The sequence below is a fragment of the Ambystoma mexicanum genome, chromosome 4q (genome assembly GCF_040938575.1).
Source record: "Ambystoma mexicanum isolate Mex_15411 chromosome 4q, UKY_AmexF1_1, whole genome shotgun sequence".
In the NCBI taxonomy this organism is placed as follows: domain Eukaryota; kingdom Metazoa; phylum Chordata; class Amphibia; order Caudata; family Ambystomatidae; genus Ambystoma; species Ambystoma mexicanum.
Window position 1 is genome coordinate 301,462,199 of NC_090928.1, and position 19,074 is coordinate 301,481,272.

Sequence of the window (19,074 nt, forward strand, 5' to 3'; positions counted from 1 at the left end):
AGGCAACGGTGCATTGAAGGTTTCTTAGGCCTTTCAGGCCGCGTCGTAGCACCAGGCTCACCAGCTACATGTGTGGGCAGTCTGCCTCTGGTCGCACGTCTGCTAGGTGTTTCCTACTTCCTCATTAAGTTACCAATGCTCTGCTCCTTCATCTTCACTCCCTTTGTGATTTGCTTTCTGAACTCTGCTGCAGGGGGTAAGTGAGGGTGTAAAAACCCAGTCTGCCATTTTGAAGTAAGGCAGACGTGATGCGGGTGGCACACAGTTCCGCAAGCTCTGCCTGCCTTCAATGCACTGTCTTCCATGGCTTAGGGTGTTGATTGGCCTGGGTAATTGCGGGCAGGCGTGTGGGGGGCGGGTTCCATCTTGGTAGAAGTCATTGTTTTCATCAAATTTGGCTGTAAATATATGTGGGGGGGTGGGTAATCATTATAATTAAGGTAGGGTCTCCGCCAGCATACATTTGCTGCCAAATTGACATAAAGAAGAAAGAAAATCGACACATTTGTATTCATTGAAATCTATTCGATGAAATCCCATAGAACAAAGTGGGGGTACGTGGTGGGTGGGATAACTGCTGGTTTGTATGGAGTGAGGGCAAATGTTCATTTGTAAACCAGTAAAACGCCATGCTCTAGTGAATCTCCTGCCTCTGTCCCCTGACCGTTCCCAGTATCAGAGAACGGCTGTGGCATTTCCTGTGCATTTATAAAGGGACTGTAGGGCAAAACATGGGCGTTTGCACTAGTGCTATGTTGAGTTGTTTTTGTTGTGGCTGAACAGGTGAAGCGTGATACTCACTTTCCCTATATCCCAGGGTTGAGAGTGTAGACTTCAAGCCCACTTGAGCAGGAGAGTTTGGGCAGTGCGGAGGGATTCTGTGGGATCATCCATGTTCCCCCTTTGAATGTGGCCGAAGCATGTCTGGGGATGCTTGTTGTCTTGTGCAGAAGGGATGTGGCCCTGCAGTTTGGGCTGGACTGCTCTTCACCAGGCCTGATTTGTATATAGTCTTTCCCCTTCTATAATGGCATGAGATGAATATTGATGAACAATGGTTTGGAGGGTTGCCCAGCGCAATGCCAGAGGTTGATTAATTCGAAACCTTCCAGCCATGACCTTGCTTGTTTTGCTGTAATCACCCCCGTGTGGGACGGGTATGCCCAGACAAGGGTCCCGTGCCTGCTGGGCATAGACACCCAAGCTACTACTCACTGTCGAAACCTCTGGTGATGCTTGTGGTCTTGTGCAGAAGAGATGTGGCCTAGCAGTTTGGGCTGGACTGCCCCTTTTGGTTTGCATATAGTCTTTCCCTTTTTGTAATGACTTGGCAGGCGAAGAATGGTGGTCTGCAGGGTTGCCCAGAGCAATGCCAGAGGTTAAGATTAATTCTAAACCTTCCAGCCCTTACCTCTTGTGTTTTGCTCCTCCTTTGAATAGCATATTTCACTGCATGCAGAACTCTTCCCTTCCCCTCTCCTCCCCGCCCCATCCCCCAAGCTCCCGCCCACATCTCTGCAGAGAACCACTTCATACTTGGTCACGCAGCGCTCCTTTTGACCAGAAGGAATGTTACATATTTTAAAAGTTGTGCAATATTGGCTGCTTGAATAAGAATTTTAAATGTGTATTTCTCATTGAGAAACTCAAGAAGGTTGAGATTCCAGAGACACATGGGCCCGCCCCTGGGCTAGTGCATAAGTAAGATTGTTTGCGCCAGCCACTCGGGGACAAAGATTGATCAACCAATGAGAAGCCCCATGACCATGACATGGGGATACTTGCTGGAATCAAATGACTCCCATATTGTCTGGTGTGCCTTACATACATCTGTAGTAAAAGGCAACTTAAAGATGCTGATGGCACGTCGAGTAATCTACTTGTCGCCCCTCCTCATTCAAGGCTAGCTACTGTGGAAATGTGGACCTGGTTTATTTTTGGGAGCGCAGAAACAGAGAAGACTGGATTCTTTTTTAGGCTGCTGTTCTTGGCATGATTAAAACAAGTCTATTGATTTCTAGATGCCTGATAGGAGGTGGAGTTTTTGGAATAGTGTTTCTTTTATCTGGATTCTGTTGTTCTTTTGTTAGTGTTGCTTGTGTATTTATTTACATGTCCCTCTTCATGTATAGGTCATTTGTTCACTGGTCATATTTTAAGACTTGGGCATTTGTTCAATAGAAAAGAACCACACATCCCAGAACGCACCAGTCGAGGACTGGAATCATGGCGTCCAGTGACATGGTCATCTTTTCACTTTTTTCATATTCTAGCAATTGTTGCTGATTCCAACGCATGGGCTATTTATCCGGCCATCTCCTGATTGGCATATCTTGTTTTATTGGCTTGAGTATACAATGTACAAAGTCGCCTTCATCGAACTGCACAATGGTGCATCTTTTGATGTCATGCTCTTCTTTGTATTCTGCTCCCCCCCCCCGCTCACCCTCCCCATTGCTGTATTTATTTTATTGCATTGATTTGTTTGTCTTTTCAATTCTATTAAAACAAACATATATTCTCGGATGAATTCCTTGTTTATAGAGAAATCTAATAGTCTCCAACCTGCACAAATTACATATTTTAACACATCCAATAAAACCAACACAACCAAACTGTTGGTTAATAAGACATATGACTTGTTTTCATTCACCTTGTTGGGAGTGTATCCATTTCAGAAACAAAGTAGAGCACAGATAGTATCGATTTAACGTAATTCCCTTTTCAGAAAATCCCTACTCTCACTTGACAAATTTAGATTTAGCGGCTCAGTGCAGCAGTCACCCACTCGTGTATTGATTTCGAAGCAATTTGCATTCAAATAGTGATGCCCGTCCTATTAGCACCGCAAGGGCAATTTCGAAGCACACTTGGAAACCCTTTGCAGACTCACTGATATATCAATGTTGGCACGGTTCCCGGTCTAAACTCCATGAATCTATTACCAGCCATACATTGGGCAGAATATTGCTTCAGTGTTTTGCAGAGGGTGTATAGAGCGCACCTCTGCTCTTTATAGGACCTTGTGGCAATGATAACCATTTTAAGTGATTCCTGGCCCACTACACTATGGTGGCAGTATGGATGGGGGGGTGTCTTGGCGAACTCGGCCTTTGATCCTTCTGAGGTCGATAAATGAGTACCAATTTCGATTGGGTAATACTAGTAATGTTTGTAAATATGTCCTATTTAAAGTGCTATATAAAAAACAATTATTATTATTATCTTGGTGTCGGTCATTCATGAGTAAGCAGTCCCGCACGAGTCGGAATCAGGATGTTTTTGAGGCGTGTGAGTGGGCAGGGGTCCTCTTGGGAGCCATCTGCTACGAGCGAGTGGAACATTTGTTGTGTGATGGGAGTTAAAGAGTCGAAGATTTTTATCGAGGAGAGGTTTGAAGGGGGTCAGTCTCTGGGTGGGTGGTTGGCGGTGGGCATGAGTGCCAAATTAGAGATGATGGCGGAGTGTCTGTCATCAGCAACATTGTGGAAGTGCAGTGATAGGATGTCACATAGGGCTTGGAAGGCTGGAGAGGGGTGGCTCGATTATGCCGGGGATTTGAATTTGGATATGATTCTATGTAGTTCCTTGCTTGGGTTTCGTGCATTAAGGATTCTGTTCCCATAGAATGCTTTCTTAGTTTTTCTGATTTCCAGTCTGTATGCTCTGGTTGTTCTTGCTAGGGTGGTTTTGTTCTGGGCTGTTGAATCTTTAGCCTCTGTTCTTTACACACTATAGGTTTCCATCACTTGTTTGGCCCCGGGAAACAGAGCAGAGCGTTAAGTAAACATGATCTGGTAATCCTGCAAGAAAAAATGTTTATCTAAAAAAAGTGCTTATGGATGGCTACTCAATTTGTCAACAGATGCCAGTCGGGGAGCAGAAGGGCGTCCGAAAGGAGGGCTTTTGATTGGTTTCAAGAATGAGTCTATTCTGAATTTGCTAACCATTGATGACTCGATTTATGGGGTTTTGGCTGTCTCTGTAACTATGAGGGGAGGGAATTCCCACCTGCTTGTCATTGATGTATATTGTAATATTTGTGGAACATCCTCAAAAGACACTGATTGACCATATTAATGGGATCCTGACATAGTGGAAAGAGGTTCGACCAGTGGGGTCGATAATAGCTGGGGATTTCAACATAAATTGCCTCAACCCCTTGAAATATGATTTTCTACTGTGTTGTAAAGAGAAGACTGTGCAGGACATCAAGGGGAAGAGATGGTGGAACTTTTTAGAGAGATGGGCATCTGAGCATGCTGGGTGGGAAGCAGAAACAAGCTATGTTTAATTGGAATACTTGGAGTAATGGATCTAAATCATCCTTGATTGATTTTATTCAGGTGTCTGAGGAATTGGGATCGCTGGAAAATAGCTCTAAAGTGAATAAGGGTTTCCCCAGCGACCATGCTAGATTGTCAGCAGTATTCTCTTATTCTCTTTACCTCAACATGTTGGAAGGTTAAAGTCAAAGGAAAATGTGTGAAGTTACTGTGCCTCATTACGGATCTGGCGGTAGCCCTGCCAGTGCTACCGGCGGGTTGCCGCCAGACCTGTAATAATTTACCGGCGCCCGACTTCCCGGTGCCATCGGGCTATTATAAGTCCAGCGGCCGGGAAGTCGGACGCTGGTACATTTGTTAATCCCCATTCCCATAGAGTCCTATGGGACTCTACGGGAGTGGGGACACAGGAGCACCGGCACCGTTACCAACAGTGCTGGTGCTCCCGTGACAAGTCTGCCTACCATGACCGCTGTGCCCGGCAGGGTCAGACCTATCTGGCACAGCGGCTGCAGCATGCAGACTTGTAGTTTGCCGGTCCAGAAAACAAGGGTGCTGGTGAGCTTACCAACACCCTTGTTTCCGGACCAGCAACATTGTAATGAGGCCCACTGTCACAAAAGATACAAACAGATTGATGTGGGCTCAGAGTGAGATATGTGAGTTTAATGAGAAACATGCATAAGAAATTCTTGATGTACAGGGAGTAAATTAACATATATGCATGTTCAGGGAAACAATTCCCAATTTTGATACAAATCTCCCTGAATCCAAGGAAGTCTAAGGGGCCAAATTACAATCCGCTTATACAAAAAATTAAAAAGGGATTACAAGAGAAATTCCAGAGGGATAATTTGGGAAGTTGCCAGGACCTCACAACTCGAAAGAATGTTGATGAAATTGAAGCTAGGATATAAGCATAGATTGATATCATTAAAAGCAATGGTTTATCAAAGTGAGAGAGAAGAAATGCTCTCTTGCCTTCTGATGAAGAGGGATGCAAACTATTGGAAATTAACAAACCAAAAGGAGACCTTTCAGTCTGAAGTTCAATCTGCCCCATATCTGAGTAAGTTTGGACGTTGTACTTATCTAGATTATGCAATCGGCCGGTGGATACCGCAGTAAGTTGGAAGAGTCTGAAATCTGATAATTGGGCCTTGTCACCCAGTATTGAACATATTGAAACTATTATACGGCATAGAAGTAATTCCAGGGCGCCTGGCCAGAACGGCCTATATAATAAAGTTATGAAAGCGAATTCAGAGTTGTGGGCGAGAACTTTGCACAGTCATTTTCAGTCGATTATTCAAGCAACGTGCACCCCGGTTTCCTGGAAGGAAGCACATATTGTTCCTATTTTTAAGAATGGTGAGAGAGACGAAAATGACTGGCAAGTGGCCCCCCTTGACGCAGACTCCAAGGTATTTGGGGTGGTTCTACTCTCCTCTCTGGAAGAGTGGGCAATGTAGGGCGGGCATGGTATCACAAGTATGACACTGACACAATAGGTGCAATTTGTAAAATCTTTATTGAATTGTCTGGGTTTGTAGAAACTCCTACTTTGCCCTATAAGTAAGATGGGAGCAGTCTCGACCACCAAACGATAAACACAGTCCTAGTGGAGTCCATCAAATCAAAATTACTTATGCTGACAAAAACCTAATGCCTGCCCTATCTCTTGTACAAAAAGTGTATAAAGGAGAAATGTATGCAAAAGAAAAATCAGTGTTCAGAATAATAAATGTAACTGAATCAGCTCTCCTCCCCACGTTAGACCACACGGAGTAAGGCGGTCCATGTAGGTAGGATGACGCACTCTGGCTTGCTTTTCCAGCACAATAAACAGTTCCCAAACGTGGAACGATGCCCACCTAGCCTTTCACGTTTAAAGTCTCTACTTCCACTTCCAAAATAATCTTTCAACAAAAAGTTCACGTCAATCCCCCTTTGTCAGGCTAATTCCTCTTCAAAATACAGTTCACGTGGGCCCTCCTTTGTGGGACTCGGACCTCTTCAGAAAAAAGTTAACAAAACTTGCAAGGGGCTACCTTCACCAAGCTTATTACACTTCAGGTCTCCTTCAGTCGGGCTCAGACGGTTTTCGAATGTGCAGCGCTTCCTTTACAGACCTCCTCAGGACCACTTAAAAGTTCAAGGTTAAACTTTTACTCTCCCCTTCTCTAGGAGTTAATTTTGCTTACTTTGCTTTTTCAGTTCATTCGCTTTATTGTTACACCCAATGTACCTTTCATACAGACTTTAGAGTGGGTTTTCGCCAGACCAATTTGTTACTCGTTATCGCTGATTTCACAGCTGTCCTTACTTCAAAGTTCATTCACAGGTCTGCCTTTCTTCGCATGTCATCCACACATGCAGCCTTCACTTGTGATATAGTGTTGCCACTTGAAACTTTCTTTAACACACACCTGTCTCTCAGGTCACTTGCCAACTCACCGGCTGTATGCGTTTCTTGCTTTTATGATTTCCCATTCATGAGTCAAGGTTAGTACCAGATACTTGGCCTCACCTACCCAACTCTGCCGTTTATCTGGGAGGGTCACTGGCGTCCTTGAAACACAATGCAGCCTTCTGATGCAGGATCTGGCCTTCTCTTCACATCTTTCACGGCCTTTCAGAGGCAGCGACCTCCAGTAGGGAACTCTTGGGGTTTCCGATCTGCTGGTCTCGTCCCTTGTTCCATCGCTGTGCTCCTGTAAGTTTGGATTCGTCCAGGAAGTTCTGCTCGTACTTGTGTTTTCCACCTTGCTCAGAGTGTGTCTCTCTGTTCTTTCTTTTATCCGTGTGAGGAGAGCTAATTGGTATCCGGTGTATGCACTTGGAGTTAAGTGCCTGAACTTGACTGAACCGATTAACGGGACATGTCCAGTACGATGCATGAGAGTTAGTCTTGTTACTCTGTCACCCTCTTCCTCGGCCCAGTGTTTGTGTAAAAAAGGGGGGTGGGATTGGGACCTCGGAGAATCATAAAAAATAGCGTGGTGTAGATGAACAAAAAAGCAGGGAATACTGCGTCTCCCCATCGGTTACCTCACCCCCACTACCTGAAGACCCCTCACCCAGGTGATCATCCAACACTGGTCCACCCCCAGGGTCTGAATCCAAAGGCGATGGCTGTGCCCTGGCCACCTGAGCGAGAGATTCCCCGGGACTAGCGGGCAAGACAACTTGGTTTCTCACAGCTAAGACAAATGGCCTACTTAAGCCAAATCAATTGGGCTTCCGTGGCAGACGTCAGCACCAACCTGGCAGGTTGGGTGCTAAACAATGTCCAGCGCCTAGTATGGAGGAGAGTGCTAAAAGAGCTATATTTGGTATCGGTCAACCTGTCCTTAGCCTTTAATCGTGTAAATAGCAATACATTATGGACAAAGCTTTTAGACTGGGGCCTTCCAAGGGGACTGTTGGTACCACTTACATGACCATTTGGTAACTGGGATTAGTCTGAACAAGGCGGGTTTATTGTCTTGTAAGATTGATACCAATAACGGCCTTCAACAAGGCTGTATCCTGGTGAGTTCTTATTTAATGCCTATATGACTGTTTTGGGGGAGCACCTTAAGTCTGCATCTTTTGTTGCCCAAAAGATTTTGGGCACAAGGATCTTATTGAGTAACATATGCACATGACATAATTTTGTTAGACTGCATCAAGGTGGGTATACAAAGATTGATGGATGGTTTACATACTTTTTTTTTTTTTTTAAATTTCTTTTATTTTCCAAATAACAACATATACATACAACATACGAACATTCAAACATTCGGCTGGCATTTTGGCTTTCCGGCGGATTCTGCCATGGGGTCATCATCCTGAAGTGTCCAACAGCTTGTTTTCCCTGCCTGTGGCTGCTTCCACTGGTTGCCTCGATGTCCATACCATGTTGTCTATACTTCTGTCCCTTGTGTGTCCCTGTCCTGGGCGCTCTGGTATCCCCCAGCATCCTCCTGGTCCTCCTCGTCAGTTTCCTCTTCCTCTCGTTCAAATAGGTTCTGCACTAGGGAGTTCCATGCAGCTATTTTCCCCCCTGTTTCCCCCTCCCCTCTCTGCACTGCTCTGATCCATACCGCTGTTTCTGCTAGTGTCCACTTTCGGAGGTCCGCCCACCATGCTTCTATGGTCGGGCCTTCTCTAGATTTCCAGGACATGGCTATCCTTCTTTTGGCTAAAATGCATATCAAATCTTCCATTTTTGCTAGGTGCACTCTGTCCCTACCTCCTCGTGGGAAGAGGCCCAGCAGGTACCATTCAGGGTGCTCCGTCTGTATCTGAAGGCCGTTGTTCGCTATTTTAGTCCTGATGCCTTCCCAAAACTTCTGTATCACCGGACATGTCCAAAACATGTGCACCATGTCTGCCTCCTCGGTCGAGCACCGTGGGCACCCGCCGGGGTCGCCCCCGCGTATCAGTTTCATCCTCTTAGGTGTGAGGTACGCCCTGTGCGTCACGTACAACTGGGCCTGTTTGAACCTTGCGTTCCTGGACACTTTTTTGGGGTATCTCAGCACCCTGTTCCATTCATGATCACTGAGTGGTCTGTGGAGTTCTTCCTCCCAGCTTTGTTTTATGTGCAGCTCTTGTTCTGTGTGGGGTCTCAGCATTTGCTCGTATAGTCTGGAGGTCGTGTGTGTCCCCTCTGAAATGTCGTACCACCTATCCAATGCACCTGCTGGTTCTTCTTGGTCTTCCCATTCTGGCCACCTATCTTTAATTCTGAGGATTAGTCTGTTGTACAGGATGAATTGGCCCTCGTGTATATCGTATTCTTCCATCATTTCTTGGAAGTCTGCCCATCTCCCCTCTCTTCTCATATCTCCGATTTGCGCTACCCCTTTGGCCTCCCACTGTGCACGGAACACTGCCAGCAAATTCGTGTCCGTGCCCACCAGGCCCGCCAGGGGTATTTGCGCTGAGTAGGGGTCCTTCGTCCCCTGCAGTTTCCATGCTCTCCACCACAGTCTCACTGCGAGATTGAGCATGTACGGTAGAGTCCTGAGCAGGGGTTTGTCCAGCCACGGTAATTCCCTCAGGTAGTGTGCTTTCAGTGCGGGCTGGAAGTTAGTTTTGTCCATTGTTTCGTCCTCCCCTAGCCATTTGACCACAAATTGTAACTGCCCTGCTAGATAATATCTTTCAAAGTCCGGAAGTCTGATGCCTCCTCCCTCATAGTCTCTCTGTAGGGTCCTCATTGCAACCCTGTTTCTCCCCCCTGCCCATAGGTAGTTTCTTGCTATTGTGTTTAGGTTCGTGAAGAATGTCCTAGGGATGCTGTATGGGATGTTGGTGAAAAAGTATAACAGGCGTGGAAGTACTACCATTTTCAGGAGAGCGGCCCTGCCTATCATCCCCAATGGGAGTGTTCTCCAGAAGGCCATACATTTTCGTGTTGTGTCAAGGGCTGCTTGCGTATTATGTCGGTGAGTGTCTGTAATGTCATGGTGGACCTCTATCCCAAGATATTTGAAGGATTGTGGCGCCCACGCTAGGCCCACGTCTGGGAGTCCCTCCGGGGGGGCCCGTCTCAGATTCGCCAGGGGGAAGATCAGGGACTTCTCTTTGTTTATTGCTATGCCTGAGAGTCTGGTATATGCTCCTATTGCTTCTAAGAGGCAGGGCAGGTTAATGCGGGGGTTTTCTACGAACAATAACATATCGTCCGCATACAGCGAAATTTGATGGAGCACCCCGTCCACTTCAATCCCTGTGTCTCTGTACTCTGCTCTAAGGAAGGCCGCCAGTGGCTCCAGGGCCAGGATATATAGCATTGGTGATAGTGGGCACCCTTGTTTCGTTCCTCTATAAATCTTCCATTCCTTTGAGATATATCTCCCTGTCTTAACCCTGGCTCTGGGCTCACCATACAGTAGCCTGATCCACCTGAGGAACCCCTCGCCAATGCCGAAGTGGGCGAGAACCCTCACCATCCACCCCCAATTCACTGAATCGAATGCTTTGACAGCGTCAAGAGACACTATCGCACATTCTCCCCGTCCCCGGTTAGTTCTGTCAATCACGTGGTGTAGTCTACGGAGGTTCCATGATGTGTTTCGCCCAGGAACGTAACCTGTTTGATCAGGATGAATCAATGTGGGGATCACTTGCTTCAGACGGTTAGCTAAAGCCGCCGTTAGTATCTTAGCGTCCTGGTTTATAAGGGAAATAGGCCTGTATGCCGTGCAACTTGTGGGCCGTTTTCCTGGCTTAAGGATCGGGACGATGATGGACTCCGACATGCTAGCCGGTAATCGTGCACTTTCATATGCATCTTGATATGTCTCCAATAACCTTGGGGTGATAGTGTCTTTGAACTTTTTGTAGAACTCTCCTGGGAGTCCGTCCGGGCCCGGGGACTTGCCTGTAGGGAGCTCTGCTATTATATCCGCTATCTCTACCTCTGTGAGTGGGGCATCAAGCATTTGGGCCTGCTCCTCCGTTAACTTTGGCAAACTTATTTCTGCTAATGCGTCAGTTATGTCCTCAGAGTCTACCTCCGGGTTGGGGGCGTATAGTTCCTCGTAGAACTCCGCAAATAGATGATTAATGTGCTCTTGGCCCCTAACCTCCTCCCCTGTTCCATCTTCTAACACTGTAATGGGTTCCCTCTTTTTTTCTTGCCTAGTGAGCCAGGCCAGGAGCCTACTGGGTTTGTCCCCTTCCGCGTGTAACCTTTGTAAATGCCTCCCGTAATTCAACCGTCCCAACTTCTCCCAGAGTTCTATGCACCCTGTTCTCAGCTCCATCAGTTTCTGTGGCTCCTCCCCCGCTGCCTGCGCCCTCTGTTCTTCTATTTCTATCTGCTTTTCTAGATCGTTAAGTTCTGCTATGGCCGCTCCCTTTAAGCCGCCCATTTTGCCGATCGCTGCCCCCCTTAATACCACCTTGAACGCATCCCAGAGCGTGGCATTGCTCTCCACACTCCCTGTGTTGTGCTCAAAGTAATCATCTATTGCCCCCTGTAAGTGTTCTTGGAATTCTCCCTCGTCCAGAGCTTCTGCCCGGAGCCGCCACGTTGGTATTGGAGCTCTCCCCTGTGTGTATGCCCATGATGTCAGTATTGGCGCGTGGTCTGAAAGCGTTCGGGCTTTAATGCTAATTCCTGTGAATTCGTGTAATGATTCTGTGCCTGTGATTATGTAATCTATCCGTGTAAATGTTCCATGGGGTGCGCTGTAGTGTGTGTACCCTCTTCTCGCCCCGTGTACCTGTCTCCAGACGTCCGCCAGCTTCAAGTGGTCTAGTGCCCTCTGTAGTTCCTTGGCAGGTGGTGCTGGCCTCTTAAGTTTGTCGTCCGATCGATCCAGAAGCGGGTTCAGGGTGCAATTGAAGTCCCCGGCCCAGATGAACATTGTGTCTCTGTACTGGGCTAGTTTAGGTGTCAGTTTTCTGAAGTACTCTCTCGTGTCGTGATTTGGAGCATAGGTGTTAACTAGGCACACTTCCCTGTTCTCCAGCATTCCATGCACTATCACCGTTCTTCCTTCTTGGTCAATCTCCTTTTTTATGAGTTGGAATGGGACTCCCGGGGCGATCCAAATCAGCGCCCCTCTTGCATAGTTGGAATATGTGGCACTATATATTTGCCCTCCCCATTTCTGATCGACCTTGGACTGCTTCTCTCTTGTCAGGTGCGTTTCTTGGAGCATTGCTATCTTGACCTTCATTTTGTTCAGCCAAGCGTATACTCGCAGTCTTTTGACGTACGCGTTAAGGCCTCTCACGTTCCATGTTGCTATTGTTAGCTCATCCCGACTCATGGGTGTTTGCAGTCCAGGCCTCGTCTTCCCATGGCCCTGTTCGTTTGCCCATTTCCCCGCATCCGTGTCCATTGCTGGTGACCGAGGTCACCCGCGTGGGGCTCGCTCTCTTCTCCTCTTGTAGGCCCTGTCTCCTGGATCCTTGCTGTGGTTCGCTCCGGTCACTGAGTGCTGATATTTCCCCATCATAGTCTTTAACCATTCCTCCAACGCCAATGCCATTTTCCAATTCTTCTTGTCTATCAATAACCTGAACTGTAACTAAAAAACAAACGCCCAGCCACCCTCCCCCTGCTCGGGCTTCGCCGCTTCTCTTGCCTTGCTCCTCGGGATGAGGCCGGCTTGCTGCAGCGTGATGCCTTTGAACTGGCATCTGAACTCTCATTCGCACTTCTTGGGGGTGCGTCCTACTAGGCTGGTGCGGTTTGTTCGGGTTGGTTGCTCCCTTCTTATTTCATCTCCTGTTACTGACTTCTCGTTTGTTTGATACTTGGCTTCCTTGATTCTGACTATCTGCGGATCTCTCGCCCGGGCTGGGCTCTGCCTCTGTTAACGTTCCGCTGCTCCAGTTGGGGGATTCCTTGGGCGTCCATCCACGTGTTTGCCTCTTCCGTGGACTCGAAGAAGTGTGTCTTCCCTTTATATATCACCTTCATTTTAGCCGGAAACAGAAGCATATATCGTATCTCTGCTTTTCTGAGGCGTTCCTTTGTGGGGCCAAACTGCGCCCTTTGTTTTTGGACTGTAATTGTGTAGTCCGGGTACATGGTAATCTTGGATGAATTTCTGATAATCTCCCCTCCCCCCCTCGAGAACGCCAGTATCTTTTCTCTGTCCTTAAAATTCATGATTTTAGCGATCATGGCTCTGGGGGGGGCACCCGGCTGGGGTCTTCGCATCAATGCTCTATGTGCCCGTTCCACCACAAAGCCTTGGGACAGGGTTCCAGCTCCAACCTCCTGTAGGAGCATGTTCTCAATATATTCCGTGGGGTCGTTCCCTTCCTCCCCTTCCGGAACCCCGATTATGCGGATGTTATTTCTCCTCGCCCTCCCTTCTGCGTCTTCTGCTCTCCTTTCCAGGATCTTGACCCTCTGGAGCACCTCCGTCAATTGGGACCCTGTGGTGGCGGAGTCCGCTGTGTTCTGCTGTACCTGCTGCTCCACTGTTGTCACTCTGTCCGCCAGGTTTCTCGCGTCCTGGCGAAGGAGGCCCACGTCCACCATCACTGTGTCCAATTTTTGTTCCAGGGATGCCTTCAGGGCCCCTATGGCCGTGTCCATTTTCTTCTCAAGCGTCGCCTGTAGAGTGGCGATTGCCTCTAGGATTTGCCCATCTTTGCCTCTGTCTGGTGGGTGTGGGGTGTTGGCCCCGGTCAGTGCTGCCTCTGACGAATTCGGCTGCCTATTGTCTGGTGCTTTGGCAAAGTTATCCATGCTAACTTGTTTTGTTTTCCCCTCCACCTTCTTATTGGGCATACTCGCCGTGCGGGCCTTGGGTACTGCACTGCTTCTTGTCCGTTATCTGTGGCCTGTGCGCCGGGTCCGTGTGGGGTCCGGTTCTGGTTGGGTGGGGGCTGCCCGATATGCTGTTCTCCGCCTGCCCCACTTCCCCCGGGGTCGTTGTCACTTTCCTGGAGGGATATGGGTTCTGCCCGTTGTGCTAGGGTGGTCTATATGCACCCTTTGTACCCCTGCCTGGGGTTCCCTGTGTTGTCGGGTGCCTTGCAGACCTACTGGTGCTCTCACCTGCTAGCCGTTGGGTTTCTCCGGTTCCCCGGGGTGGTCCAGCGGCGGCTCGCCCCTCTGCTCTCTCCTGGGTCCCCAGCACCCTTGTTAGTGAGGCCGGCGGGGGCCGGGGGCGACGCCGTCCTCGGCACGGGTCCTCCTCGGCTTGCGGAGCCTGCGGAGCTTATCACGCTCCCTCAGTGCCGCCTTCTTGCAACCGCGTCCAGGCGCTCGCTGTTGCCGGTCCACGGAGCCCCGGCACCCTCTGCCTGGGGGCTTACCCCTCTCTCCTCAGCAGCCCTCTTCCTTCCTTCCCGGGTTCGCAGTGCCGACCGGCCGCCTCTCGCAGTCTCCCGCTCTGGGTCTCTAGGCCGTTGGCTGTGTGTTAGCGGGCCGCCATCTTGCTTTTATGTCTGCTCCTCCGATCCTCAGCACTCTCTTGGGGTTGTTTCGGTACTTAAATGTGTCTGTATGTCTCTGGATGGAATGGGCTCCCCCCAGCTCCTCCTCACCTCCTTTACCAGTGGATTATGGTTATTAACCTCTCCGGGGGGCCTATGTTTTAAACAATCCTGGCTATCCCCTCCGTCGGTCTGTTGTGCTCTCTTGGGGATTTCCCTTTGTTCTCAGGTGTTCATGCGCGCCCTCAGGGTATCCTGTGGGCCTCCCAGCTCTCTCCTCTCCTTCTTACTGCTGGGCCGTGTTATGTCCTTGGAGCGATCCCGGGGTAGCGGCCACCCGCTGTGTCCCCTTCTCCGTGCCCCCCTACTCTTTTGTGAGTCCTCGGTGTGTGCTAGCCCCCGTCCGTGAGAGGGTGCGGTCCTCCACACGGAGCCCTGGCGCCCACTCCTTGAGTGCCGGATCCTCGCTGGCGTTCGGGGCTTATTCAGCTTCCTCCGCGCTGCCTCCTCCGCAGCCGCTCCGCTTTCGCGGCCACTCTCCCTTCTCCGTACACCTGCTGCTGATGCTCCTTGGAACCCTGGAGCTCGCGCGCTGGGTCCTCGCTGGCTTACGGGGCTTATTTAGCTCCCTCCGCGCCACTCCTCCACAGCCGCTCCACTTTCCGTGTCACGGCCACTCCTCTTCCTGCGTACGCCTACCGCCGATACTCTCCTCCCCTCTGCGGGCCCGCGGCTCCGTCTAGCGGCTTCTCGCTGTCTCCCGTCTTGGGTCGCCGCTCTGCTGGGCTGTCCTCAGCGGGCCGCCATCTTGCCTCCGGCTCGCTGTGAGTTTGCTGCACTTTTTCCAACGTTCCCCGGTCCGATTCTGCGCCGGATTCGGAACGAGTGGTTGATGGACCTTCCGACGCTTGCCTGTCAAGTTTGGAGTCCGTTAAGTCAGTTTTGATCGGATTATTTACAGGATCTTACGGGAGCTTCCCTGTTGTGCGTCTCACCGCATGGCCGCCTAGCCACGCCCCCATGGTTTACATACTTATTGCAAAGAAAATGATTCAATCATAAACACTGGGAAAACACATGTAATTACTCTAACAGCTGATAAACGTGTAAAGCTAAAAGCCAGTATGGCTGGGTGGAGAACAGGTTGCTGAAGTTGACAGCCCGAAGTACCTGGGCTTTGACATCTTTAATACTCTTGCTAAGAAATTAATAATGGAAGGTTTCTACACAAAGGCGTTAAAAGCTATTGCACAGATGATAAATTGCTACCATAAGTTTGACAAATGTTCTATAGTTCCTCTCTTTGAAATTCTACAAATCTAAAATTATCCCTGTGCTGACTTATGGTGCTGAGATCCATTATGCCCTGCTGCAAGAAGACCTTTGCCACTTGGAAGGTTTCATATGGAAGAAAGCCTTAAGGCTACCCTAGGCCACACCTATTAGTATCATTAGATATGAATTAGGTCTCCGATCACTAGAAGCCTAGATAGTCTTTAAGAGAATTTTATTATGCTTGAAATTTAAAACTGCCTCCAGAACACACTGTTTGCAGATTTTAAAGAAGGGGAAGGCCCCCTCAGTAACAGTCTCGTTGACAGTACTACTAACAAACTGGAAGAGTGGGGCCTGGAGGGAGAGCTATTGCACGCACCCCCGGGAGCTATAAAAAAAGACTGTGGCGCGCTGACTGGTGCGAACATGTGAACGGACGGGGGGGTTATAAGAGATATCCGAATACAACCATAGGCCTTATAAAGTTGGGAATTTGTGCGTAATATCTCTGCAAATACCCCTCCTGGAAAGTGGGTTATTAATTTATGAGATTCAGATTAGATATTCTGCCGACTAGGATAAACTCTGTTAAATGGAAAAAAGTAGACCGTCATTCTGAATGTTGTAGATTGTGTTCAGAGTCCAATGAGTCGCTTGAGCATCTTCTTTTATACTGTGAAGCACTCATGACACAACGTTTAATGATTTAAGAAATGTACAGACTGTTACAAAAGTAGTACGCGGCACTTCTTGTTCATTCCCCTCCCAGTGAGCAGTGTCTGTCTGCGATTCACCACTCCCAGAGGCTCAAACTTCTAGAACATTGATGAGGCTCCTGTCTACCTGCCCCTCAGATGTCATGACTTCAACAGTGGTCCTGTAGGAGTCTGCCTACTTTTCTCTTTGTTTTGGTGTAACTTCCAACCCTACTTTGGCTCCCTGAAGGTGCTTGGCATCCCTCACTTCCAGCCTTCCACTAAGCTCAAGCCAGCTGTTCTAAAACGGCACATGGACTTCCCGGTGCTCATCCTCTCGCACCTAAAAACAGATGTTTGCCTGTCGTCACCCCCCACTGTTCCTAGCCTAGCATGGTGCACCGCACTCACCAGGGCATGTGGCAACTCAGAATGACCACTCCATATGCCTGCAACATGGTACAATATTGTCTGGGACAACATGACTAGTACTTCTTCTGTGGCACTTGACCATGTGCTGCGCCAAGTGGCATACTTGGCTTTTTATGGCCAACCGATGCCTAGTTGGTGGGGTGCTTTCGGGGGAGCGGGAGTGTGACATATAATTTTGCCTGAATGATGGGATTGAGCTGTTTCGCAAGTCATGTGCTGGATTTCAAGTCAAATATACTGTAATTGCATTAAAAATGTATTCAGACAATGAGCAGAATTCACAATTAACCGTGAAATTACGTTTCGTTTGGTTTTCTTGTCTGCAAAATCTTATCTTTGTTATGGAACACACAGCACATTGCGTAAACAATATTTCTGGGATGAACTCCAAACAGTCTAGGAATGGTGTGCCATTTTCATTGTGTTTTATAGTTAACAAAACTAAATATTCTAGCTAATAATTATTATTATTTAAAGAACAACAATGTTTCCAGCAAAGCCGGATATGGGGGAAATAGCTGTAGCATGATAGGAAACGCGTTACTGGTTGAAAGGTGTAGGCAATTTTTTGTCGGCCTTGCTTTTACATAAACCAGCAACATGCTCCTGCTTAAACGCAGATAGTGAGACATGACCTTAGCAGCAAATTGCTCCTCGTAAACGCTGACAGTGTCACATGACCTAAGCAGCATCTTGCTTTTGCTGATAGTGAGCTGAGACTATAAAAAGGTTGGCTTCGGCAGGGTGAGGGAGCTGTTCTGACAGGGCTGGAAGAGACAGGAGGCAGACTGGACAAAGGCTGGAAGGACCACCCATAGAGAAGCACTGGAGCCACTGAGCGGAGAGGGAAGCTGCTCATTTGTCTGTTCCTGATTTTTGAAGCCACTAAATTGTATTTTTGGCATTTGAGTCTCCAAATGACTCTGGCTATTCACTTCTGAGAATAACTCATATTTTTAATGGAGCTGTATGCTGTCTAAGGCACTCAATTCACCACCTATTCACAAGTAACTATGACACCATGGTCAACTCCACATTGACAGACCTTTTTACAGCACCGTTTCCAATTTTTATGGGCTTTTTGCTATCCCTGTTGATTCTGATAGGTGGTTATTGGATACAATATTTTTTGATTTTTTTTTTTTTTTTTTTTGTTGGATTGTGGGTATCACAGGCTTACGGAATCCCACCTCCACCTCTCATCTCCCTACCTTCTAAGGATAGTAGTGAGCATGATTATTTGTTTTACCCATCTTTAATGTCACCTTGGGAAAGAGGAGAGGTATTGAGGGCAGGTGATTCTATGAGGTTGCCTAGCGAGATCTGATGAGGTAGACAGTTACTGTTCAAGTGCTATTAGGCTTCTGATATGATTGATCTTGAGTAGACATAGAGGCAAGTCATTAATACAATGATAGCTGCTTATTCATCAATAACCTTTTGGACGTTAAGAGTTTTATGTGTAGTGACTATAATTGTAGCAATGTTTCTTTATTACTTATTTTTCATTATTAAAAGTTTGACAATATCCTCGAGTGTAAGCGCATTCATTGAAGGGTCATTACTGAGAATCTTGTCAGACACATTTGAACATGTCCATAATGTGTGGAGCATGGGGCATCTATTTGAAAGTACTGTGAATTGATATGTTCTATATGGTGCATGTCTTAAATACACATGCAAAGAGTTACTGGAAGGTTTGAGCAGTGGACCATCAATAAAATATAATTGCATTAGTAAGCCGCTCCTGTGCAGATGAATTAGGATAGCCGGTCACTGCCTACTTCTACCACAGCCCCTGCTGCTGGGTCTTGGACACTCCCCTGGGGGTGAAGGGAAGGCTCTGCGAGGCAGGGGTGAAATAAATCACATCAAAGGATATAGGTACAGCTAGGCCTCTTCAGCTCCTCCCACCACAGTACTCCTCAGGCTAGCCAAACCACATCCTCATCGCCCTTTGAAGTACCAGGCCAGGAAATGTCTCAGCCACAAACACATGACAGAAGTTGAAGCTGTAACTGTGTGGATCTCACCGGTGCTCCACCACCCAGGCAACTGATCTAACCGTCCTGATTGGAACACTGTGGCAGGGGACATGCAATAAAATCTATATAAATAAAAATGTAAATATTCATTTGTTCAAAATCTTAAATCTCCGAAAGTTCTTCGATTGCTTTGAAATTCTGACACAACGTTGCATTCGAATAGGTGCGTGTTTTTATATACCTACTATACATAGATGTCACACCTGTGACAGGTAGAAACATACTTTTCTGAAAAACAGCACCCTTTGTTGGACGTAAAAGCAGCATACGCTATATTAAATATTTTACGATTCCATTTCAATGTTTCCGTGGCTCAAATATGTGCCGAGGAAGCAGCAGAGCGACGTGTGGCCAGACTTCAGGATGCACGGTTGCGAGCACGGAGATCGCGTTCTGCAGCTTCAGATCTGCTTTGTTCTCAACAGAATGAACGCAACA

The 19,074-nt window shown here is 47.9% G+C and overlaps 1 protein-coding gene across 1 annotated transcript in view; it reads left to right on the forward strand.

The window, feature by feature from the left end:
• Positions 1–19,074, forward strand: part of SYNJ2 (synaptojanin 2) — a 1,190,168-nt gene that overhangs the window by 580,974 nt on the left and 590,120 nt on the right. The window lies entirely within an intron of this gene.